General features: G+C 34.4%; 1 protein-coding gene across 6 annotated transcripts in view; it reads left to right on the top strand.

Moving 5' to 3' along the window:
• Nucleotides 1–244: 244 nt before the first annotated feature.
• Nucleotides 245–26,300, top strand: part of LOC123523110 (ceramide glucosyltransferase-like) — a 47,003-nt gene continuing 20,947 nt past the window's right edge. For 2 of the 6 annotated variants that reach the window (XM_053549319.1, XM_053549314.1), the window contains exons 1-2: nucleotides 245–397; nucleotides 24,779–24,973. The gene's annotated coding sequence lies outside the window, so the exon portion shown is untranslated. Of the gene's footprint in view, nucleotides 398–7,279; nucleotides 7,543–11,992; nucleotides 12,095–12,132; nucleotides 12,533–21,321; nucleotides 21,469–24,778; nucleotides 24,974–26,300 lie in introns of those variants that run through there. The other 4 variants (XM_053549315.1, XM_053549318.1, XM_053549317.1 and 1 more) reach the window with 4 other exon arrangements.

Here is a 26,300-nt window from a genome sequence, read left to right as displayed (position 1 = left end):
TTTATCATGAGAGGGACGAAATGACCAAAACGGGGACGAGCTGACTGGGGTACGAGTTGACTAGGGGACGAGTTGAGTTGATACCCTGTAGATATCTAGATCTACAGATTATCTAAATTATGTCACGATGTTTGCACATGCAACATATTCAATGATGGTCCAGTAGATATCTAAATTAATTAAGCTGATTTAGTGGTTATGACGAATTTGCACAGAGAATATTCGTCATACAAATCTTTGAATATAGGATGTACTAACAGAGCATTTATTTACCTTTACACCGATGTCACACCTGAATGACTAACAATTATTTTTAACCAATAAGATCATCGCATGCAAGTATCAGTAGTGACACAGTCCCCGGTGAGATCGCTAATTATTTTGCCATAACAGACAGGTAAGTTTTGTTTTTGTAATATAACAAGCATAAATGAACAAAGTTTCTCCAAATTTACAATGTTTAAGTATTTAAAGTCCAGAGCAGTTGATGCAAAAGATGTTTATTTACGAAAGTTTATCGAAACCAACCAGATTTCGCGACGGTCCCATCTGTCAGGAACAGGACTTTGTCAAAATTAACGAATTTTTAAATGCAAGGACATAAAGCCAGTTTTCCTTCATGTTATAAATATAACAGCGTCTGTCACTCGTACTCACTACACCTTGTTAGGCAATTTTACAATGTTGCAATCCCAGCTCAACCCTATCTAATGTCCTAAATAAAAGGTCAGACTTGTCATCTAGCCCAACTAATTGTGCGCAAATGGCTCATTGATATATAGAGACTATAATGCCCTCCGCACACAACCTATTTACCATTCAAAACAGTGTGGAAAGTTTTCCTTCTGTGTGTCTATAACCAGCAACGCAAATCGCATTGCTAACTTTGGAGGCTTCAAATACATATTTACCCAATATTTCACACTAAAAATTACATTGTCAGGAACGCTCATTCCAAATAAAATAATTATATGTCTTAACTAATGAGAAAACCTCTGTTTTATAGGCAAAACACTGTTAAATGCCATGTATGTCAGCGTGTTTTCAGCTAGCTTACAGTTACACCATTAAATTTCTATCTCTGTCATGTAAAGCTGTGTGTGTATCGTTCGGTTTATTTTTAAACCCCATTTGCTTGATTTGTATGTAAAACTGTAAAACATGAAGTTTAAAATGCATCAGTTTGATCCTAACTACTTGAGAGGTAGTGGCAGATGTACGGTAAATGTCCCCCTGTGAAATCGGTCTGTCTTGCAGTCGAAAAATTGAGACTAACCTGTCCTCTATCTCACTCTATTGCCAATACAAAAATCCAGACAAGCTCAGATTTCTGTAAGTATACATTTTTCCCTCGCACTGTTGTCCACTGGAACTTGCACTCTGGGAATATTTGCTTACTCCCTGTGAATATTTTCTTGTGCACCATACCGTCAGTATCCTTGCTATTCAATGGTTAATCTTTCTTACATTTTTATTGGATAAATTATTTAGTGACGCTCTGATTGATTTTACGTCACTTGTTATCTTTCATTGTACATTGTGTACATGTCACATCAGTTACTAAGCATGAAGAAAATTTATTGAAAATACAAAAAATGTAATAATCTGTCACTGGTTTTATGTGCATAAAGGAATACATGTATCTGAGCCTTGTTGATATAACTGCCAACCAATCAGAATCGCGTACTTTAGCGGAACGAAGCGAAAGGTTTAAAATGAAAGGGAAATATTTTTATGCCCCCGAAGGGAGGCATATAGTTTTTGAACCGTCTGTCTGTCTGTCGGTCTGTCCGCAATTTTCGTGTCGGGTCCATATCTTTGTCATCGATGGATGGATTTTCAAATAACTTGGCATGAATGTGTACCACAGTAAGACGATGTGTCGCGCGCAAGACCCAGGTCCGTAGCTCAAAGGTCAAGGTCACACTTAGACATTAAAGGATAGTGCATTGATGGGCGTGTCCGGTCCATATCTTTGTCATTGATGGATGGATTTTCAAATAACTTGGCATAAATGTGTACCACAGTAAGACGACGTGTCACGCGCAAGACCCAGGTCCGTAGCTCAAAGGTCAGACGTTAAAGGATAGTGCATTGATGGGCGTGTCCAGCCCATATCTTTGTCATCGATGGATGGATTTTCAAATAACTTGGCATGAATGTGTACCACAGTAAGACGACGTGTCATGCGCAAGACCCAGGTCCGTAGCTCAAAGGTCAAGGTCACACTTAGATGTTAAAGGATAGTGCATTGATGGGCGTGTCCAGTCCATATCTTTGTCATCGATGGATGGATTTTCAAATAACTTGGCATGAATGTGTACCACAGTAAGACGACGTGTCACACACAAGACCCAGGTCCGTAGCTCAAAGGTCAAGGTCACACTTAGATGTTAAAGGTCATTTTTCATGATAGTGCATTGATGGGCATGTCCGGTCCATATCTTTGTCATTCATGCATGGATTTTAAAATAACTATGCATGAATGTGTGACACAGTAAGACGACATGTCACGCGCAAGACCCAGCTCTGTAGGTCAAAGGTCCTAAACTCTAACATCGGCCATAACTATTCATTCAAAGTGCCATCGGGGGCATGTGTCATCCTATGGAGACAGCTCTTGTTTAAGTATGGAAAGGGTAGGTAGGGAGACCGGAAACAGACCTTTTTTTGCCTCATATGAATTAAGAGATAGGTACTTTGTAATACACTGTCAGTGAATATGTATTTACAGCAGATCGAAACTGAAAGATGTATGTCATGTCCATTTCAGCTTTTGACCTGCCCGCTTAGCTCAGTAGGGAGAGCGCAAATCTACGGACCGCAGGGTCTTGAGTTTGGTCCTTGGGTGGGCCGTATGTTCGCCGTGACAATTTGGTAAAAGACATTGTGTCTGAAATCATTTGTTCTCCACCTCTGATTCATGTGGGGAAGTTGGCAGTTACTTGCGGAGAAACTGGTACAGAATCCAGGAACACTGGTTAGGTTAACTGTCCGCCTTTACATAACTGAAATATTGTTGAAGAACAACGTTAAAACCAAAAGATAATAGGTAAGGGTAGATTTCTCGGAAGCACAGAGCACCAAAAACACAGCCCCAGAGCCACACATTTGCCAACAACAAAAAGAAGCTGTAATGGAAAAATAGTGTTATTTCTCGAGCTCAAAAAGGGCAGGGTGCTGCCTAAAAGGGGTAGGGTACTGTCCGAAAGGGGCAGGGTGCTCTTTTAGACGTGAAAGTTACCATAGCAATAGTTGCATTTCTAGATGTCTATAATTGTGTCTTCCATTTATCTTTATTGCAGTCACTTAAAATAAATGTCACAGATTATAAAGTGGTAAATGATATCTTCCCAAAAGCAGCACGTAACAGAGTTTACAAAGGGTTTTTACTTACTTAAAATTTTGGCTAAACCATTCAAGCCTTTCTCATAAAAAATGTTACCAAGAATGTCAACTTCGGTATTCATATGAATATATTATATGAAATAGTGGACTCCCTTAATATAAGCTTAAGCTTGAAACCAAGATCATGTTGTAAACAACATAGTAAAAAGATCTGTTTCAGGTGACATGTAAACTACTAATTATCAAAAGTCATGTTGTATTGATCAGGTATTTCATCAATATTTCATTAACAGAAAAGTGCTATAACACTTACAGTCTGTAAAAAACGTATACCTGTATATCCAAAATATACTATCCGGATACTGGTACACTTTTGAAATGCTGTCTGAAAGTAGTTTTTACTCAGTTTACTTGACCCACTAAGGTAAACCAGAGAAAGTTCTTCAAATATTGATGTCTCTTATCATAAAAAATACACTGACAGCCAGCTTTTTGAAGGAATTATTGAAAAAATGCATACGACATCGGGCGTAATAAGACTTGAACGGTCATTCTAAAACTTACTTTTGCTTTCGATATTCATTAAAAGTTGTGCACTTTCTAGTTGAAATTACAGTATTAAATCAAACTGCATTGATATTTACTTATCATTATTCTAAACAACGGTCTAATTTAAATTTTGCACAAAGAAATCTTATAGGGCACTTTTCACGTGCTCGCGGTAATCAACTGGCCGCTGACGAACGCCGTTTTGACATTACACAGGACCCATTCTCTTCATCAATTAGTTTTTATTTATTTATTTATTTTGTTGGGTTTATTGTCGCACCGACACAGTTTTTAGGTCATATGGCGACTTTCCAGCTTTAATGGTGGAGGAAGACCCCAGGTGCCCCTCCGTGCATATTTCATCACGAGCGGGCACCTGGGTAGAACCACCGACCTTCCGTAAGCCAGCTGGATGGCTTCCTCACGTGAAGAATTCTACGCCCCAAATGAGGTTTCGAACCCACATCGATGAGGGGCAAATGGTTTGAAGTCAACGACTCTAACCACTCGGCCACGGAGGCCCCCCAATTAGTTTTAACACTTCATTGATTCTCATTACCTGTGTGCACTCGCTGTGACGTAATTTGTTGATAAAAAAATCGACGAGGCGTGTCAACAGGGAAATTGGCGGGATTTAGCAGAAGGGCAGAATTTGAGGCAGGAGGGCATATTTTAAGGGCAGTGTGGCGGCAGTAGAAAAGGGCAGGGCGGGGTGCCCCGTTGCGTCACTCTAGAAATAACACTATAAAAATCAAACAAAACTTAAGCTTTTGTACTTTAAGAACTTTGCTATATATTTTGATCAGAAGTATGGCATTTTTATCAAGTATACTCTCAAATATTAGCTTAAATTCCAATGTCACATGTTGTCAGTATTTTAAGATTGTTAAGACTAATGTTTTCTTATCACTACAGTATTTTTTTACAAAAATACAAATTGGCCTGTGAGAATATTCACGAAAAGTAGATCTGCATGCTTTTGTTTGAAAACAATTTTCAACATTTTAAGTCATCTATCATGATAAGCGTGTCTGTTTCATGGGTTAAATCCATGAAACTTTATCTGTTTTTACCATTTGTTGTGTCAGGCATTTTCAGTTATCTTTCGCTGGAGTTTTCATTAGAAAAAAAAATGCATACCAGCCAAATAGATGGATTGAAAAAAAGTTTGAGGTTTGTCTCAGACATCACTATGTCAGAATTCCTTCTAGTTATACATAAAAATCTCGGCCATTTGAACTTAAAATAGTTATTTTCAATATCATATAAATTGAAGATTTGCTCCTGATGTTTGCTTTAGAATTTGATTAAAATGGTTGTGATTTATGGCCCTTCGAAATATCATACAGCAAACTAAGAAGCAAATGATACTGTCCCTGGTTGGAATTGAGTATGTATTCTCTAAATCTGAGTTTAAGCTTTCAGACAGCTGACAGCAAGTACTCTACCATTGCGACCAGTGCAGACTAAGACCAGCTTGCACATTCTGTGCTGGCTGATCATGGTCTGCACTGTTTGTTATTCATGCAGTCAGTAAATTTTCATTGAACAGTACACCCCTTCAAATAATATATGGTAATGCCCAGATTGAATAATGGACCCATCCATTTCAGAAATTTTGCAGGTAAAAGGTTAAGCTTTTAGGGCGTAATTTTACAATTTAACAAAGTACATGTCCTGTCAACTTGTCTTTGAACAACTCCCTTTGGAAATGAAAAGAGAGCTTTTTGTTGACATGGGGTCTCTCAGAATGGGTAGTTTTGTAGTATTTTTGGTTTATTGGGAATGAAAATAGTGGCTGTTATAAGGCGGTATTATAGTAGTGGCCTTTATTATTATTGGAGGTCCGCTGCAAGCAGTGTATTACTGAGTTATGGCTTGATACGATTTATTCAGAGGCACAATTAGGTTTGGCTATATCATCAGTATTCTTAGAAATTTTGCTCACACCGTATGAAATATTTGGGCATATATGTTGATCAAGAGACTATTTTTGCTTTTCAGTGTTTTACAAGACTATTTTGCTAAAGTAAGAAGTTATATTTCAAAATTGAAGTTTAAGTTTTAATGAGATGTAAAACAATTATCTCATTGGCCACTCCTTCAGCTGATGATCATTCTTGCATACTGGAGACATACACCTTGAGCACATTTTAATGATAATTTCTGAGTTTCAATGTTTACGTTTTTACAGGCCCGTAAGAATTTTAGCTTATTATCAGCATTTTCGCAGCAGTGTCTATTCTTCAAGGAGCATTTGAACAACCAGACATTTTTTGAAATGCAAATTTGCTAGCATTTGTATGACCCAAGCGATTGTCAAATATACATGTTGACTTTACTTTTTCACTTTTGGAGCTTCGGGCCTCCTGAGTTTTAATATTTCAGGGGAAGACATAGCTTATGTAAGGGATGAAATAAATAATATTCATTTTGAAAGGTTTCATGAAAGCTTGAAAACTTCCATATCTGCAGTATTTAGTAGCAATTTTGTCTTTGCAATTATGTAGTGGAAAAACAGATGTGTGTATGTTGATTGTGTTCAAATTGTAAAAAAAGTTGCAAAATCTATTAAAGGGAGATCATTCATCCACAAACTTAGCAAAACAAAAGATAAAAGGGAGATAATTCATTATCATATTTAAGAATATATAGCATACAGACTTGCTTTGTATGGTTGAAATTAATTATATACAAATTTTCAAGGAATGGATCAATAGAATTTTTTTTTTATGTGATTTGTGGAAAATTTCTTATAATTATTTCATATAGATACTCTAAAAGTATGAATTGTGACAAATTCTAAGTGCTTTCATTCAAGTGAAAAATATTTTATACATTAATAAAATGCTTTTATTCAAGTGAGCAGTATTTGGCACAAAATACTTTTATTTATGTAAACATAATTTTATTAACAGCATTAGTCGGAGAGATAAATGTTAAGACATCGCGGAAATTTCTTCTTTAAGCAATGATGAGTCAGCTTTATTATATGAAAGTAGCAGATGTATGTTTTTGCATAATTCAAGATCAAACTAAAACCCCCTGGCTTTGCAAAATCAACTTAATTTAAGCAAATTTTGGTTTCTGTTCAACATACTATAATGAATGGTAAATATTTTCTATAGTAATCAATACATTGGAGTGTGTTTATACAGATTACTCTGATCGGTTGTACTTAATGAAGAATTTTCTCTCAAGGGCAGTGGAATGGACGAGTTGGCGCATGAATTAATCCGTTAACATTCCGTCCCGTTACAGTCCATTTACCACGTCTGTGTTAAAGATTGTCCTTAGAGTATTGATCTATCTACCTGGCCCAATAGTAAAATAACATAAATATTCCATTCTTTTCCGATCATTTCATGTTAACGTTTGAATAAAGCCTTATGTAGGCGGGAGAGCAGCTATTGGTTAGAGGGTTTTTGAATCAATTGTTTCAACTTCAGGGTGCCAGTGTAATGATTTATCTAAATATAGACTTTTTGAGTCATGTTTGTGATCGGGGTGGAATTTAGTACAAACTGTTTTGTAATAGAAATGAAGTACAGGTGTGTTCGTCATCCATTGTCGAATAATTAAATCTGTAATTATACACAGAATATTTTTTTACTTTAACTGGGATAAATTAGATTGCCTATATTGGTAAGTTGTTAAATTTATAGTGTAACAGATATTTTTTATTATGGTTGATTGGACAAGTCAAAATCAATTTTTCACAGGAACCATATTAAGTTTCTGGTTTTCATGAATTTATGAAAGATGTGGGCACTATTACTAATGTATTTTAGTTGAGATGTATGATGGTTAGAAAAGATTGTGTGACATTTGACTTATTTTCAGTTTCAACAATTTAGTACATAATTTTGTAGATTTTAATTCATTAGAACCAAAATGGGAAGTAATATTTTCAAATTAAACAAATATTTACTACATCTATCTGTATATAGCCTGATAACCTGATTGTTTATCTCTTACAAGGAAAGTGATTGTAAAAACCCATATGTTGATCTAATTTGCATTTATTTATGATCTTGGCTCAAACATAGAGGATAAAACAACAATTAACTATAGGTTTTGTTTTTGACAAATAAGGCGTTTAACAGCGTAAGAGTGACAACAAGTAACTGGTACAATGCAGCCTTGTAGGGAACATCACTAGGACGACTTAACAGAATTTAATATACCTGTGTTTAAGTCCGAAAATTGAGGGTCCTGACCCTGTTGGGGTTTTTTTGGGGGGAGTGGGGGCGGAGAATTGTATTTTAGGGATTTTTTTGTAACTCTTGTTAAAATTACTTCATTTGAAGTTTTAGTTATAGTTATATTCACTTTTTATGACATTTCTACATGAATAGGAAGTAAGGGGAAAAAATAGACAAGAAAAATGTCTTTCCACCTATCCTATTTTTAGAAGTAAAGTACACCCTACACAAGGGCTTTTTTTGCTCAGCCTTATTCTAAGGAGCTTTAACTGAACCCTCTGGTATTTTAGGCCAGTGGGGAAGGAAACAAAAAAAAAATGTATAAATATTCTCATAAGTATGTCATTAGAGATCTCTGTTACTAGTCTGTGCATTCAGATTGAATTACAAAATGACAAGTGATTCTAGTTCAGTTTAAAAAATGAAATTTTTACCTCTTTAAGATTTTAAATGCAGTATGTTTGTTTGTAAACATTGACTTCATAATTATGCCTGTATTTTTATGCCCCCCTTAGGTTGGTTGGTCGGTATGTAGACCAATCCGTTTCCGGATGATGACTCATGAACGCTTGGGCCTAGGATCATGAAAATTGATAGGAAGGTTTGTCATCACCAGCAGATGACCTCTATTGATTTTGAGATCTGTATGTCAAAGGTCAAAGTCACAGTGACCCTGAACATTTAACTGTTTTCGGGGCAATAACTTAAGAACGCTTGGGCTTAGGATCGTGATAATTGATAGGGAGGTTGTTCATGACCAGCAGATGACCCCTATTGATTTTGAGGTCAGTATGTCAAAGATCAAGGTCACAGTGACCCAGAACAGTTAAACGGTTTCCGGATGATAACTCAAGATTGCTTGGGCCTAGGATCGTGAAAGTTGATAGGGAGATTGGTCATCACCAGCAGGTGACCCCTATTGATTTTGAGATCAGAAGGTCAAAGGTCAAGGTCACAGTGACCAGGAACAGTGAAGCGGTTTCCGGGCGATAACCCAAGAACATTTGGGCCTAGGATCAGGAAAATTGATAGGGAGATTTGTCATGATCAGTAGATGACCCCTATTGATTTTGAGTTATTATGTCAAAGTTCAAGGTCACATTGGCCAGGAACAGTAAACGGTTTCTGGACAATAACTTGAGAACGCTTGGGCCTAGGATCATGAAACTTGATAGGGAGGTTGATCATGACCAGTAGATGACCCCTATAGATTTTGAGATCAGTAGGCCAAAGGTCAAGGTCACATTGACCCGGAACAGTTAAACCCTTTCCGGATGATACCTTGAGAACGCTTGGGCCTAGAATCACGAAACTTAATAGGGAGGATGATCATGACCAGCAGATGACTCCTGTTGATTTTGAGGTCAATAGGTCAAGGTCAAGGTTACATTGAACCAGAACAGTAGAACTTTTGTTTATAGTGAGCAAATAATTTCTGTTCCTTGTGCAGTTACTGAATGCATCAAGGGGGGGCATTTCGTGTTTGACAAGCTCTTGTATGTATTTCTTTGACATATTTCTTCCTTTTTTTGCAGAGTTGCAGCCCCTTTAAGATCTTATGATATTATCTCAGCTTTTTGAGCCTAGTCTGTTATAATCTTGAACCAAACTCTAGAGATGCATTTTTCCTAGCACCATTTATCTTTACCGACCACCATTTTATAGTCATTCCTGCCGTATTAGCAGTCTTTGTCAGGGGTGAAAATGATAACAAATATCGGCAGTATTGTGCTGTTTGAAGATAGTCTTTATAGACTTGTTGGAAGAAGTTGTCAGTTGTTGCTGAGAACAAAATAAAACTGATGATTAATATATCACTTGGAACTTAAAATAGATGAACTGCAGTGTGTCTGAAGAGTAGAGACAAAAATGATACATTATAGAGTTATGTCCCTTGGAGTTATTATTTTTAAAGTATATTCATGTATCTTATGTTGCAAAAATTCAGAATTAGTGGAATTGATAGGAAATATTTTATAGAAAAATCTTTTAAAATATTGATTTTGTTCCAAAGGATTTAAATTATGTAAATTTGTTTTTGTATTTTACAAGTAATTATGTGTGGTTATATGTACTACTGGTAAGTACATGCTTAACAAAGTGTGAAGGACTTCATTTTGTAAAAGAAGAGTGATAGATAGAATGCTGAGTCATATTGTATAGAATTAGAAAATAAGATATTTGAAGATCTTTACTAAATCTTCTCCTCTGAAACTACTGATCAGATTTATACCAAAAACTTGGCATGGACTCTATAAAAATGTGGTTTACATTGGTCCCTTTTAGGGGACACCAGAGCTAAAAATAGAAGAAATCTGTTAACTACTTCTCATGAATCGCATGATGGATCTTCATCAAACTTTGTCCATAGCATTGTTAGAAGGTCTTCTCATTTGTTTATTCAAATTGGGACAGATTGCAAGTAACTGGTAACTTCTCTGCATGAATCAGAGCTGGAAGACGAATGAATTCAGAAACAATGTCTTTTTTATCAAATTGTCACAGAGAACATATGCCGTGCAGGGGGATCAACTTACAACCCAGCTGTCCGTAGATCTGCGCTTCCGGTATTGAGCTAAATGGACAGACATGGTTGATTTCAGGTTTGATAAGATACCATGATGACATTAGATTTGGTGGGCATGAGATTTAGTGGTTTTTGTCCAAATAAGCTGTGGACGGATAGCTCAGTGGTTTGCACACTGGCCTTCCAATCCTGAGGTCGGGGTTCGATCCCCGGCAGCTACTCAGGAATTTTCAGAAACGCTTTTCAGTGTTTCCCACCCAGCTAGAGGTGTACTGGTCAGGAACCCAGGCAATCCTTGTGTGTATCAGTGCTATACACTGGGCACGTTAAAGAACCAGGCTGTCTATTCGCAACGAGCTAGGCTAAGTTAGCCGGACAAGCCAGTATCTGATTTCTGATCTCTGTGTCGTGGGGGCTTTGTCTCACTCTGTCCCTCTGGTCAGATCACTCTGTGTCTGTACTAGTAGAGGATGAATTATGCGCCCTGTGTGGCTGCATTTGAACTATGTAAAGCGCCTTTGAACGTGAAATTGATCATGAAAAGGGCGCTATATAAATCTGGTATAATAATAATAATAATAATATAATAAGCTATAATTTTGTGGGGATTTGAATTTGTTGATTTGACGATATATTAATCAATAGGGTTTGTACTATCATTTTGTTAGTTGACACAACCAGGAAGATGAGTCCCCCAAGAATACATGTATTAGTCGATTAGGTGCAAGAATGCATGAAACAACTTCATCTAAGATTCGAGCATTGATTTTAGTATATTGTAAATCCATGGTGGTTTAATTTAGGTGCTCAGTTTCAATAATTAAATCAACTTTTATCTGTTCTGCTGTTAGAAATGCTTTCATACAAGTCATTGGTGCACAAATAATTAATGAAGTTTGATGGTACTCCTGATTGTAGGACTTGATGACTGCAGTTGAAAGATAATGTACCCAGCTCCTCTTTGTGCCTGCATGCTTAAATAAAGAATAGCATTTTATTCATTGTCATATATGCAAAATTTAATGCAGAACCAGGGCTACATTCCTTTTTCACTTTTTGTGTAATTTTGCATATTTATGCAGTGATATGTATTGAAACACTAAATTTGAAGAGAGAAAAAGATTAAACCAATTTGTTGCAGTAAATATAGTGAGGCCTATGTCATATTGACACAGTAGAAGTTGTTAAAAAAGACTTCATAATGTATTTTACTTAATAAACCAAATATCTTGTGTATATATATATATATATATATATATATATATATATATATATATATATATATATATTGCACAACCTCTCTAGAGAATTTTGAAAGACTTTTAAAAACCCATGTTATACGAATAAATTGTTTTTAGCTAGACAGAAATTCATATTTGGCTTTGTATGGAGGTAGCAACTCTTTGAAGGGGTACATAATTTAATGGAGGTCAGACTTGGAGCTGTACGTAAAATAGTACTTCTGGTATGACTGTTAAATTAGGCTAAATGGTTGCATAGTGTGGAATATAAGACTGGGATTCTCATTCATATCTCCGACAAAAAGTGATTTTTGCCTATTTTACTGTATAATTTTTTTTTCAGGTCACATTCTGTATGTTAAATCATGATTTTTTTTATCTTTTTATGATTTGAATGAACGAAGATTTCAATTCAAACCTATTGCATAGTTCATTGGTTCTCTTAAAAACGGGTTTACCAATATCCTAGTTATGGAAATCTCTGTTTAAATACAAGTCACAAAACTTGGCAGTCTTGCAAAATACCCGTTAATCATGCAGAATATTTGATCTTTTTGAAAACATGAAAGACAGAATTTCAACTTCAAACTGTGAACATTCAAGGTGGGAACTTCCTCATTCTGACGGATCAAGCTCTCTGAAAACATGGATTTTTATATCAGGTTTAATATACTGTGAAATCAGTTTATTTTGTTGGCTTAATTTTTTGTGTTTTTTTATCTTAATTTCACTGTTTAAAGGGTGAGGAAAACCTGACAATAAGTAATTTTATATGAAAGCCATCATCAAGCCTTTCATAACGCTGAAAGAATTTTTAAAATCGGACAGCTATTGAAAAAGATATGGTACAAGTTTGAAATTTAAGAAAATGGCTGATCATGGAGGCAGCCATTTAAGTGTGCTTATGACGTCATTTACACTCTGCTGAATACTTTATTTAGCAAATAACATTTTAAAAGACTACTTGAGTATAAGGTGTGAAACATGATACTTTCTTTCATTATAGCTGGAAAAAGTAGAGACATTATTTTACAGTAATACGTAAATGCAGTTCAGATGTGTATCTAAAAATTTAATAAATATGCCATTTTATTTTTTGTTGCCATGGAAACAAAATGGCCGCCAATTTGACCAAATATTTAAATGCTCATACTTTATCTTTTACTCCGATTTTGAAATTTCTTTCACTCCTTTAAATGATTCAAGAAATCCCAGCTGACAAAGTACCATCAGAACAGAGTTGCCTTTCCCTTTAAGGTAAAATAAATGAGAAAGTTTACTTCAGTTCATTTCGGATTTACTATTCTTCTTGAGGATTGATGTGACCATGAAAGTTAATGCAATTGCAGAGTTGTAGGTATAAATGGTTGGTGTAGAATGCAGTATTTATGACACATACTCAGGTGTCAAAATGAATCTGATTATCTCCCTTTATTTAAAAGATGCTTTTAAATTAATTCAGACAATAATTTTCTTGTAATAATAAAAGAATCTTGAATTTAATGCTTCATAATGAAATACAGTCACATCTGTCTGAATTTGCGTTTGGTCTGAATTTACAGTTGGTCTGAATTTACAGTTGGTCTGAATAATTACAAGTGGTCTTTATTCACAAGATAAAAATTAATGTTGATTAAAACAGAAACTAAAACTTTAAATAAATAACTTTCTGTATTTACATAATTATTTACATTAAGGATATTGTTCGATATGGTTCAGATCTTTTGTCCAATTGCCTTATGTAAAGGACATTATAATCAGCATAATAAAGTACCTTCGTAAGAAAATAAATGTCTGCCATATGTGTAATACAAGTGACAAACTGTCCTTTCAGTAGTGACTTACTGGTTTTAACCTTTAGCCTGCTGCCGGCAAGTGATTCTGCCTTTGCAACTAGTATGTGCCGGTTGATCATGGACTGACTGTTCGCTATTCAGTCAGTAAATTTTCAGTGATCACCCCTTTGAATAATGATGGTACTGCCTAAATTGAATGATAGACCAGTCCATTTTAGAAATTCAGCAGGGTAAAGGGTAAATTTTTAAAACACTGTTACAAATCATTCATAATAATGACTTATATGATAAAAGTGTCTATTCAATGTTTAAAAGTATACTAGACTTGAAATTATGAAATTTTCCTACATACAGTTCATGTAAACACAAAATTAACAAATTATGACAGTATTAGGTTTCACATAGTACACACTTGATCATGTATAGCTGAAAAGTTAAAATCAGGAAGTGTTTTTTTTTTAAACAATCAACAATACGATATTTAATTATGAATGTATATATACTAAGCTCTGCATACACAATTCATGTATAGTCAACTTAAATACAAAAGATGAGAATGTGCATTTGAAGAGTTTAGCAATATAAAACTGAATCACAGAAATGTGTGGTAAGGAACAACATTTTTACCAATAATCTACCTGTCTATTACGATTGTTTTACCTTACCATTAAATTGGATACTTAAAATATTCTCAAAAGTTGTCCCCCTTTTTATAAAAGAATGCCATTTGTAAAGAAATAAAAGTAAACAATTGTTTAACCTAGTTATGTGAAGTTTAAGCTCTGGGAAATTATTGCAATTGCATCAAAACAAAGACATGTAATGGTGAGGGTTTAAAGGCCTTGAACTGTCCAGAAGTATGGCCCCTTCATGCAGTCCTTTTCCAGAATTCAATACATACGTGAGCAAACTGATGATGCTTTTGTAGACTTCTATATAATTATGTTTTAAATGCTGTTTTATTTTTCGTGTAAAACAACTCTTTTTTTCTATGACTTGGTGATGTTTGAATTTTTTTTTCTAAAATCTGGACCTAACTCTTAAATATTTTAGTGAAAGATGGATAATCTGTTCCTTCAAAATAAATATAAACTTTGAAATGCTTGCATTAAAATTACATGAATGTACCAAAATTATTGAGAATTCTTAAATGTCCATTTTACAAAATCAGTGAATGTTTAGAATTAATAATCTAGCTGATTAAGATATAAAAGTTTTGGTTAATCTTGAAAATTTGCATTAATATATTGCCTTTGAAAAATAAAAATCTTGTGTTATATGTTGGATTCAAAATGTTATCGGAGCTTTTTGTTACTTAAATTGAAAATTTAATGCACTTTTACTACATGTGTAAAAGAATTATGTATAGATGAAAAAGAGTGCTATGTAGATGTGATATAATGATAATATAAAAGCAGGTTTTATAATGCTTTTCTAATTAGAACAGTGATTCATTTTACCTTAGCTTAGATTATACAGATTAGTAAGAAATGACCATACTTTAATAATGTATAAAATAGATCTTGTTATAACCCCCCAGGATTGATGATCCTTAATGTTTCTTTATGCATCAAAAATTGATTTTTCCAAATTAAATGTACTTTTAGTGTAACATAAACTTTTGACACAGAACTATTTGCCCCATCGATGCTATAAAACTTGTATGGACATAATTTTCACTTCTTTTCAGAAGATTTTTATTTAATGTATAAATATTATGTTTGCATTGTGGACATTTTATCACCCTAGAAATGTTTGAACATGTTCAAACATAAGTCAGGTTGGTATGATAGTATTTGAATTTCGCTGATTGTCATTTTAGTTTGTTGACTAAACTTTTAACGCCTTCAAATGTGCCACTGATGGTTCTATTGTTGGACCTCACAAAAGACCCAACAGGTTAAAAACTAGGGCATTATGGTATAATTCTTTTGTTTTTCACAGGAAATTATTAAATCCACCATAATGCATGTATATATAATTTACATCATTATATTTTGTAACAGATAATTTTGGAGACTTTAATAAATCTTTGAAACGGAGGAGAAATTGATACATGAATTGAGGTAGGTTTTTTTTTTTTTTTTTACATTTTTTAAGTAAATTATTATAATGCTTTTCACTGAAATATTTCAAGTAAATTTTTAACTTAAACGTTTTCATTAAAATGTTGCTTGGGATCGTAGCTTTCAAGTGGTTACTGACAGAAAAAATGTTTGTAAATTTGTGTCAGCACCAAACTTCCTTGTGGCTTCTTATCTGCCCAACATCATATAACTGAAATACTGTTGAAAAATGTCACTTAGCCCAAAACAAGATTTCTTTTTTGCTCTGAAACAAACAAATGTCCTCTTTGTATTTTGTACATGTATATACAAAGCTTTATATAATCTCCTCGGCTGTGTTTAATTAGTCTATGTTTTATATTATTCATTAATGTTTCGCAACTAATGCTACAAAATAAGGTACAGCAACTGTTACTATATTACCATAAGTAATCAATACAGATTATTTTTAAAGGCACTCTTCACAACTTGGGTGAAAAAATAAAGATATAAACAGAATGTTCAGTATAAAATGACTTCTACCAATCAAGTAAACAAGGCCTTCCTTTTATTTATTACCTGATATTGGGGTTCATGGGTCAGATGAGCAGGAGTTGAAGCATGAGGGTGTTGGCCCAAGTTGATCAGTTTTCAAGCATCTGAACACTGAACTATGGTAAATAGACAATAAAGCACATGAAAGCCTTGTTTATGCTAAAACTTACTCTGTACACCATTCTTCTGAGTGGTAATGAGCCGGCATCATGCAGCGGTTTCTCTCATCGGTCTGCATTATCACAGATTCTAACACGATCCACAGCAGTTGCTATATAAACATAGAGCGAAATTGCCTATACATGAATCTACGATAAAATATAGCTCCTCCATTCCACCCTACGATTGTAACAAGACTGTGAGATTCTACTCTGCTTCTGTTACATACCGACTAAATACTTGACTTTTTCAGTGCTATGTAGTAGTAATAAAAAGTGTATCAAATTTTCTGAAACAAACAATTTCTACTTTATTAATATTTGTTTATATTTTTACTGTAAGAAAATGTTTCAGCCTGGTATGTTTCAACTTCAACACCAGTGTATCTATGTCTGGTCGTGTGTGTAGTTTACAGTTTCTGCGTTGTATAGTCCGTTTTATTTGACCTGGCGGGGCGGAGTTAATATCTGACTTATGCAAATAATGGTAATCTCAAAAAACAAGCAAAATAGGTTGAGCAATATAACTGTTCAATTTCTTAATCTTCGGTAACCAACGACTAACATTCAACGCTACAGTGGTTACATATACTATGTACCTTGCACAATAATGTAGTGGACCGTCGCAAAACCACGCCCCGCAAGGTCAAATAAAATACACTATAGGCACCACAGATGTCAACTAGATTCTAATTTGACAGTAAATAAATTATAATTCATGTTCCAATCTTCCAGACTCAAGTGTTTACATGTTTATATGCCGTCGCAATGTTCTGGCGTGTAATTTTCAGTGCCATCATGTAGGTGACATGCACTATTTTTAGAAACTGCATAATATATAAATATTGAATGAAGTATTTACTTCTGATTTCTATATCCAACCTTAGATGTCATTGAAAATATCATTTTTACAGCAGTAACTACTTAAAACTTTTTTATTAAAATTTGCTGAATATCGGAAATTTCCATTTTATGCAACACTTTCCATTCGTGGGGTGGTTTTTATAATAGCATATGGCCAGCCGAATGACGTTTCAAGCTAATAACGTAGTTCTGTTAAATGCGAAGAATTTGCCAGGTTAGAATCGAAATAATAAATATGTTCCAATAATTTTATCAGTCAGTCGTTCGGATGCAAATTTTAAATCACTCGTGCTACGCACTCATGATTTAATTATTACGCATCCAAACTCCTGCCCATATTTCATTAACTGATAAAATATAGGCACATATTTATTATTTCTTAAATATCCAACACTTGGCATCTGTCCATGTAAGGAAGTTTTGTTCACAGTTTCAAAAGCGTTTAAATATCATTTTATTACACTGCAGGAATTCTTTATGAAAATTAATAATTCAGTACCGGTAAGTTTATATGGAAGGCTACTTTGACGAAAACAATAATTTATTTAATTTTGAGATGAAGAACTGTATGTCAGCATGCTGCAGCAAATAATATATGAGAGGTGTTCAGAAGAAGTGTAACATGAGATAAACTGAGGATATGGTTACATTACCAGTTCCTCAGCTAGATGTGGAATATTTTGGATCTAAGGAAGGCCATATCAGAATTATTATGGTACACATTGGAAGCCCTCTGGACCAAAACTTCTCCAAGTCCAAATGAAAAGTGCAGTTTTAAGTGATTGTTTTTAACAGTCTGACTTAAGTAGTCTAGGTCTTCATAAATGTAAGAAATCGGATTTTGAATATCACTGTTTTTATTTTGTTTCTATTTGAACCAATCAGACAACTCATTTCAACAAAGGTTTGGCTTAACCTTCAAAATGGCACAAACCTTCAGACTGCACAAAACATATTTATGGACCATGACATGTTATTTCCTAGGCATGGATTCCGCCATATCTACTTCCTTTCATTTTATAATGTTATTATGTCACAATGTAGAAATCACAAGATGTGGTGGTCATACATGTAAGAATTATAAATCTGTGTTAATCACATATTGAAAACTGGAATCCCAGGCTAAATATAGATTTTTTTTTTAACTTCTACTTTCACTTTCAAAATGTTGAAAGCAAGGTTCTGACTGGCTAGTGGAAAGGTAGTCAGAACATGACCCTGTATTAGTTGTCTCCAGATCCTATGTGTAACATTAATAAGAGATGGTTTTAATCAAGTTGGCTTTTTAACTGAAGAGTGGAGGGGTTACGGATCTTTACATTTATACAGTGGTTCCAGTATAGACTGGTTCAGTCAATAAAACAAAGTACTGTCGAGTGAAAAATTAGAGTGTTTAGATTGTGGAATGAAATGCCACTGTCTAGATCACTTATAATAGTAATGCTTTAAAACCATTTTGTGTGTCAGATTCGTTATGTTGTTTAGGATGTTGTAATAGCTCTTAACTAAAATCTTTTTACAGCTTTCAGGTGTATACCTATAAGTCACACTGAGGTGCCAAATATATATCTACATGTACATAGCCATTACTTAACTGAAATTCTTAGAAAAAGGACAGGATCTGTTTACAAAAATCTCAAGGACGAGGGTATTTAATATAATTTACTTTAGACCGATATAAAGTGGTAAATTCATGCTGACTTTTCCATTCTTGCACTTCCAGAGTTACTTGAAGACTTTCCTAGGACATTAAGTTTGTCTCATTTTGTTTCATTGATTGTCCCATGATTCTGAATCTGTAATGAATCTCAACCAAAGCCATTTGCATTTCCAACACAAATAATATATGACTTAGGCCATGCAAATTTCTTCAGAAGTGTATAGATATTTGTCATCGTCGTACACAATTTTTCTATACAGCTCAGGATCAGACTCTTAATCTTAAAAATTCGATATTAATTTGGCCCCTTGATGTTTCCTAAATTCTTCATGCAGTCGCTTATGCCTTACATTGTTGATGGTTTTTCTGAGTAGAAAGTCACCAGGACTGCAGTCTATATGATATTTTTGCACAAGTTTCAGATGGCTTGTGTGATATTTCCCATTTAACATGTATGTCATTTAACATTATATGTGATTGTTATATATCAAATTATAATTATATGGCTTCTTAATTTTGGAACTCCTTTTTCTGCCTTTCGGTAATGGTGGCAAATAAGGCCAGGTTTTAATCTTGTCGTAAAGTTTAATGCGAAATTTCATGAGCTGAAAAAGTGAGAAATGTACATTCTTGAGCAGGTCAGTGTTCAATCAGTTAACACCAGTTGATGCATTTTGATAGATTTGTCTCCTTAATGACAGAATGACTAACATTGACAGTATAATTATAATGTAGTCACTGATACAGTATGGCCATCTCTCTACATATCTTTCTAAGGTTGGGTTAATTGAAAAACTAGTTTTTACATCCTTTACACCTAATAATTTTATGTGCAGTTCATTTACTCAGAAATTTCAAATTGTTGAAATGATTAAATTAAGTATCAAAAGAGAGATACACTATAGTCTTAAAGTGTCTCCCACTTCCAACAAAAAAATTGGGGTTGTGGGGTGAGGTGGGGGGTGGGTGGTGAGGGGAGTGCACAGAAAGTGTGAATTAAAGTAAAAACCAATTAAGACTGATGTAAACCAACAGCTGGAATTGAATTTTGATATTTAATGCTAGAGCGTAATGGAATACTTTTGGTCCAAATGTTCACATCCAGATGCCTGTTTTATTTGTTGAGGAAATGTGGTGCTTTAAAGACCTCAAACCTATAGAATAAATCAGTGTGCCTTAAATAGCTTCTTTTTATAGTACATTTTGTATATGATCAACTGTTCTGCAGACTGATTTTCTGATATTGACTTGTCTTAAACATTTTTTACAGCAATTATTCATTGCTTTTAAAAAATTGTTCCATTTTGAAAATTGATAAAAGTCCAGAGCTGTCATTCTGTAGACGGTATAGATCTAAGTTGGATTAGTTAGTATTAACCAAAAAGTTCTTGGATTCTACAACAGTACAGATGTACAAAGCTGTTAAGCTGTGTTGAAAAGTAACTGCTCCACAAGTAACTGACAACTTTTCACCTCCATGGCCGAGTGGTAAGCTCGCTGACTTTGAATCACTTGTCCCTCACCGATGTGAGTTGACCTCACTCCGGGTGTTTAATTCTCCATGTGAGGAAGCGATCCATTTGGCTTACGGAAGGTCGGTGGTTCTACCCAGGTGCCAGACCGTGATGAAATAATGCATAGAGGGGCAACTGGGGTCTTCCTCCACCATCAAAACAGGAAGGTTATCTCTAATATTCCCTATAAATGTGTCTATACAACGTTAAACCTAATAAATACAAAGACAACAGGACTGCTGGGAGGTGGAAGAAGAGTGACTAAAGACATTGGTTCTGTCAGATAATTTCGAAGAACATGCAGTATGCCTGTGTATTAGAAATATCTCTGTTATGACATTTCATGTGGTAGAAGAAATATCTGTTATGACATTTCATGTGGTAGAAGTAGAAGAAATATCTGTTATGACATTTCATGTGGTAGAAGAAATATCTCTGTTATGACATTTCATGTGGTAGAAGAAATATCTGTTATGACATTTCATGTGGTAGAAGAAATATCTCTGTTATGACATTTCATGTGGTAGAAGAAATATCTGTTCTGACATTTCATGTGGTAGAAGAAATATCTCTGTTATGACATTTCATGTTGTAGAAGAAATATCTCTGTTATGACATTTCATGCGGTAGAAGAAATATCTCTGTTATGACATTTTCGTAGAAGAAATATCTCTGTTATGACATTTCATGTGGTAGAAGAAATATCTCTGTTATGACATTTCATAGAAGAAATATCTCTTTTATGACATTTTACTGAAACATAATACTATTGTTTTGCTTACTTGACTATAAAATATATTTTTATAATATTTGTGTTAAATAGTGCATGATGAGAAAGGAGTAGAGTACAGTAGTTGTATTTCAGTATTTACGAGGAAACCAGACACTTGATCATATAACATCGGGGTATTAAAATAGTTGAGTAACAAAACAAGGTGTGTTTCATTGATAGTTCTGTTTACATTATTGCTTCGCTGTAGGATTATGGATATTTAAGAATGTGCAAGTAAGACCGATTTAATTCAACTTCTTAAAATAACATTAAAAGATAAAATAACAATTACACGTGATTGTGCATGCTAAAAGACTGTCTTTATTTTAACAAATTCCTTTTTGAATACCAAGGATAAAATGTTGCACTGCTAACAAAATTGAATGACTTTCTATCAAAAAGATATAAGTAAACAATACTGTATTTGAAATTTTATGCAAGTGTATGAGCAATATTTATAACCTGAAAGATTTATGCACTAAGTCCATGTTAAGTATACTTGCCTGCTATATTTCTAAAATGGACTTGTCCATCATTCAATTTGGGCAGTATCACTTTTTAGCTCACCTGAGCACGAAGTGCTCAAAGGTGAGCTTTAGTGATCACCCTGTGTCCGGCGTCCGTCGTCGTCCGTCGTCCGTCCGTCCGTCCGTCCGTCCGTCGTCAACAATTTGACTGTTAACACTCTAGAGGTCACATTTTTGACCCAATCTTAATGAAACTTGGTCAGAATGTTACCCTCAATAAAATCTTGGACGAGTTCGATATTGGGTCATCTGGGATCAAAAACTAGGTCATCAGGTCAAATCAAAGGAAAAGCTTGTTAACACTCTAGAGGTCACATTTTTGGCCCAATCTTAATGAAACTTGGTCAGAATGTTACCCTCAATAAAATCTTGGACGAGTTCGATATTGGGTCATCTGGGGTCAAAAACTAGGTCATAAGGTCAAATCAACGGAAAAGCTTGTTAACACTCTAGAGGTCACAATTTTGGCCCAATCTTAATGAAACTTGGTCAGGATGTTACCCTCAATAAAATTTTGGACGAGTTGGATATTGGGTCATCTGGGGTCAAAAACTAGGTCACCAGGTCAAATCAAAGGAAAAGCTTGTTAACACTCTAGAGGTCACATTTTTGGCCCAGTCTTAATGAAACTTGGTCAGAATGTTACCCTTAATAAAATCTTGGACGAGTTCGATATTTGGTTATCTGGGTTCATAAACTAGGTCACCAGGTCAAATCAAAGGAAAAGCTTGTTAACACTGTAGAAGCCGCATTTATGACTGTATCTTCATGAAACTTGGTCAGATTGTTAATATTGATGATCTTAAAGTCCAGTTTGAATCTGGGTCATGTAGGATAAAAAACTAGGTCACCAAGCCAAATCAAATGAAAAGCTAGTTTACACTGTAGAGGCCACATTTATGACCGTATCTTAATGAAACATGGTCAAAATGTTAATCTTGATGATCTATAGCTCAATTTCAAATCTGGGTTAGGTGGGGTCAAAAACTAGGTCACTAGGTCATATCAAAGGAAAAGCTTGTTAACACTCTAGAGGCCACATTTATGACTATATCTTCATGAAACTTAGTCAGAATGTTAAACTTGATGATCTTTAGGACAAATTTGAATCTGCGTCATGTCGGGTCAAAAACTAGGTCACCAGGTCAAATCAAAGGAAAAGCTAATTAACACTGTAGAGGCCACATTTATGACCATATCTTAATGAAACTTGGTCAGAATGTTAATCTTGATGATCTTTAGGTCAAGTTTAAATCTGGGTCAGATGGAGTCAAAAACTAGGTCACTAGGTCATATCAAAGGAAAAGCTTGTTAACACTCTAGAGGCCACATTTATGACTGTATCTTCATGAAACTTAGTCAGAATGTTATACTTGATGGTCTTTAGGTCAAGTTCGAATCTGGGTCATGTCGGGTCAAAAACTAGGTCACGGGGGTCAAATAAAAGGAATAGCTAGTTAACACTTTAGAGGCCACATTTATGACCATATCTTAATGAAACTTGGTCAAATGTTAATCTTGATGATCTATAGGTCAAGTTTAAATCTGGGTCAGGTGTGTTAAAAAACTAGGTCACTAGGTCAAATCAAAGGAAAAGCTTGTTAACACTCTAGAGGCCACATTTATGACTGTATCTTCTTGAAACTTAATCAGAATGTTAATCTTGGTGATCTTTAGGTCAAGTTTAAATCTGGGTCATGTGGGGGCAAAAACTAGGTCACCTGGTCAAATCAAAGGAAAAGCTAGTTAACACTTTAGAGGCTACATTTATGACCATATCTTAATGAAACTTGGTCAGAATGTTGATCTTGATGATCTTTAGGTCAATAGGTCAGGTGAGCGATACAGGGCCTTCATGGCCCTCTTGTTATTCAAAGGGGTGTTTACTGAAAATTTACTGACTGAATAGCGAACAGTAGTACTATGGTCAGCTGATCTTGCAGATCTGCACTCGGTCACAAAGGCAAAATCACTTGCTGCCAGCAGGCTAAAGGTTAAAGCAATTGAAATGCTTATGATAGATTTTGTAGTGATTTCATAAAATTTAATATCACATTTATTACATCCTTTTTAAATTTGACAACCAAGTAAATACCATGGTGGGATATGAGATGTTTTTTTCTATAGTGTTAAAAGAATGATTCTAGGAGTGCAGTAATAATTTTCAAACATTTAACATCCTAAATTACTTATGGAACAACAATTATAATTATATAAATAAAGTGTTAAAAGTGCTGGTTTCTGACAGGCAAATTATGTCTGCAAGTGTTTGACTGTTGAACATATTTTTGGTAGCATTATACAATTGAATTGTTTATTAAATTACAGCAAAATTGTTTGACCTTGAAAGTTAGTTAAAAAAAAAACACTTTGTGATTACACTGAACATTTAATATCCTCATAATTCACATGAGTACTTCACAGCTGCTTACTTGACTTTTATTTCACATGTCAACTTGACAAATAAAAAAACAACAACAACTGAACATTGTATTTAATATTTAATTGCAATCATTTTATAATAATGAAAAAAATAACGTGATTTATATTTACTTAATTTTTAAATATTTTTCTGATGAATAAATTTTTAAGTGTATTTATATTCTGATGCTTTGTAAATAAAGAATGGAGAAAAATTGTTTAAATAAAGACTCTTAACTTATCAAACACATTAGCAGTTAATGGCTTTGACCTTTCAATTTTTACAAATAATAAAACAATTTTGGTTTTCTATATTCTTCTTTCAATATTTAGTTTAACAGAAAACTGTTATTTAAGATTTTCATAAAAATCCCTTATTTTCAGTGGCATAAATTTTTGTGGTTTTGGCAAAAATGACAAATATGTGACTTTTAAATATAAAGATAAATATTAATATTGTTGATTGAATACATCGTGATCTAATTTTTAGGATTGATTACGGCAACTTCGAAATCCACGAAAATTATTCACCCGTGAATATTAAAGACTTCATAGTACTTTGGTTTATGTTCATGTTTCTCTTTTCTGCATTTCAGGTTTTTGAAAAGTCTGAAATAAGAGAACACTTGGTATACCAGTTGATTTCTGGTGAAGTGAAGTCACTGGGAGTCAAAATCAGCACTTAGAAGGATTGACTGTAGTTTGTAGCAACCACTGGACGTCTGTACATTCCAATGTTTGAATTATACACCATTTCCAGTTGACAATTACTGCTTGCCCATACTAATCAGGTAAGCATTTAATTACTTTGACGTTAAAAATCATGTACAACTTTTTAGGAGGTCTTAGCGGCCTCCATAGCTGAGCAATTTAGGTTCCTAACTGTGATTATCCCTTGATCCTCACTGCTGTGGGTCTAACACCTCACTTTAGATGTAGAATTCTTTTATGTGAGGAAGCCATCCAGCTGGCTTATAGAAGGTCGGTGGTTCTACTCAAGTTCCCGCCCATGCTTGAAATAATTCCTAGATGGGTACTTGGGCCATCCTCCACTATCAAAAGCTGGAAAGTCACTATATCCCCTAAACTTTTTTCACAGTTACTTAAAACACAAATAAAAACATAGGTCTAAATAATAGGGCTTGAAGTCAGGTGATCAAGTCTATACTGGTTGCCACCTGTCAGACTGTCAGTTTATTCTTTGAATGTCCTTTTTTATCTACACTGAGTTACCCTTGAGCCAAATATTTCAATCTGATGAAAAATCAAACCAATGAAAGATACCAGCATTATTTCATGTACAGGCAAACTTCGTTCGCTCGAACTTTGATAATTCATACACCACCCTTCACTTGAAATCATCAAGTCCTGGCAAAAACCCTGTATAATGTATTTTGTTCAATAGCTCGAACAACCAATAACTCGAACAAATTTTACTGGTCCCGTCAATTTCGAGCGAACAAAGATTGACTAGTTAGATAATCGTATTCTAAACTAATCAGAAATCTAAGCCTATGTTTCAAGTACAAGGACACTGTCATTAGTTTAAATTCTTTGCGGTAGATAGATCATGGAAAGCCTTGAAAACTGATAAGAAATGCAAGAAGTATAGGTTTAAGTTATTGACCATGGTGTATTACTGAAAAAGTACATGCTTGTACTTGAATAGTTCATAATGCTTATGATTTTATGTATTGTATGATCCAAAACACACTTCTTTTACTAACACATTAAGAGCTATAAAAGGAGGTAATCAGGATGACCTTGATAATACTTTTCACAGTGTTAGAAATATACAAGATATATGTTACAAAGAACAAGAAATAAATACATTCCAACTGCTACATTATAGATAACTGCATTATGAGCATTTAACTTTCCTTGTCTTGTTGGTCTGCTTTCCCTGAGAATCTTATTGTTTATCATTGAGAGACTGTGGACCAACTTATTTCCTCATAGACTTGTTTCTAGTGTACATCAATTAGACTACAGGATTAAAAAACTAATTTTGGAAACCAGTCTATGCAGTGACATTTGCCATTGGCTGGTTTGAAAAATGTGCTCAGGATGAACCAATCAAATGCCAGGGTTTTTAGACTGGTTTCCAGTTTTGGAAAT

The sequence above is a fragment of the Mercenaria mercenaria genome, chromosome 8, assembly GCF_021730395.1.
Source record: "Mercenaria mercenaria strain notata chromosome 8, MADL_Memer_1, whole genome shotgun sequence".
NCBI lineage: Eukaryota > Metazoa > Mollusca > Bivalvia > Venerida > Veneridae > Mercenaria > Mercenaria mercenaria.
The sequence above is the reverse complement of the archived record's forward strand: the minus strand, read 5'-3'. Positions and strand labels throughout refer to the sequence as shown.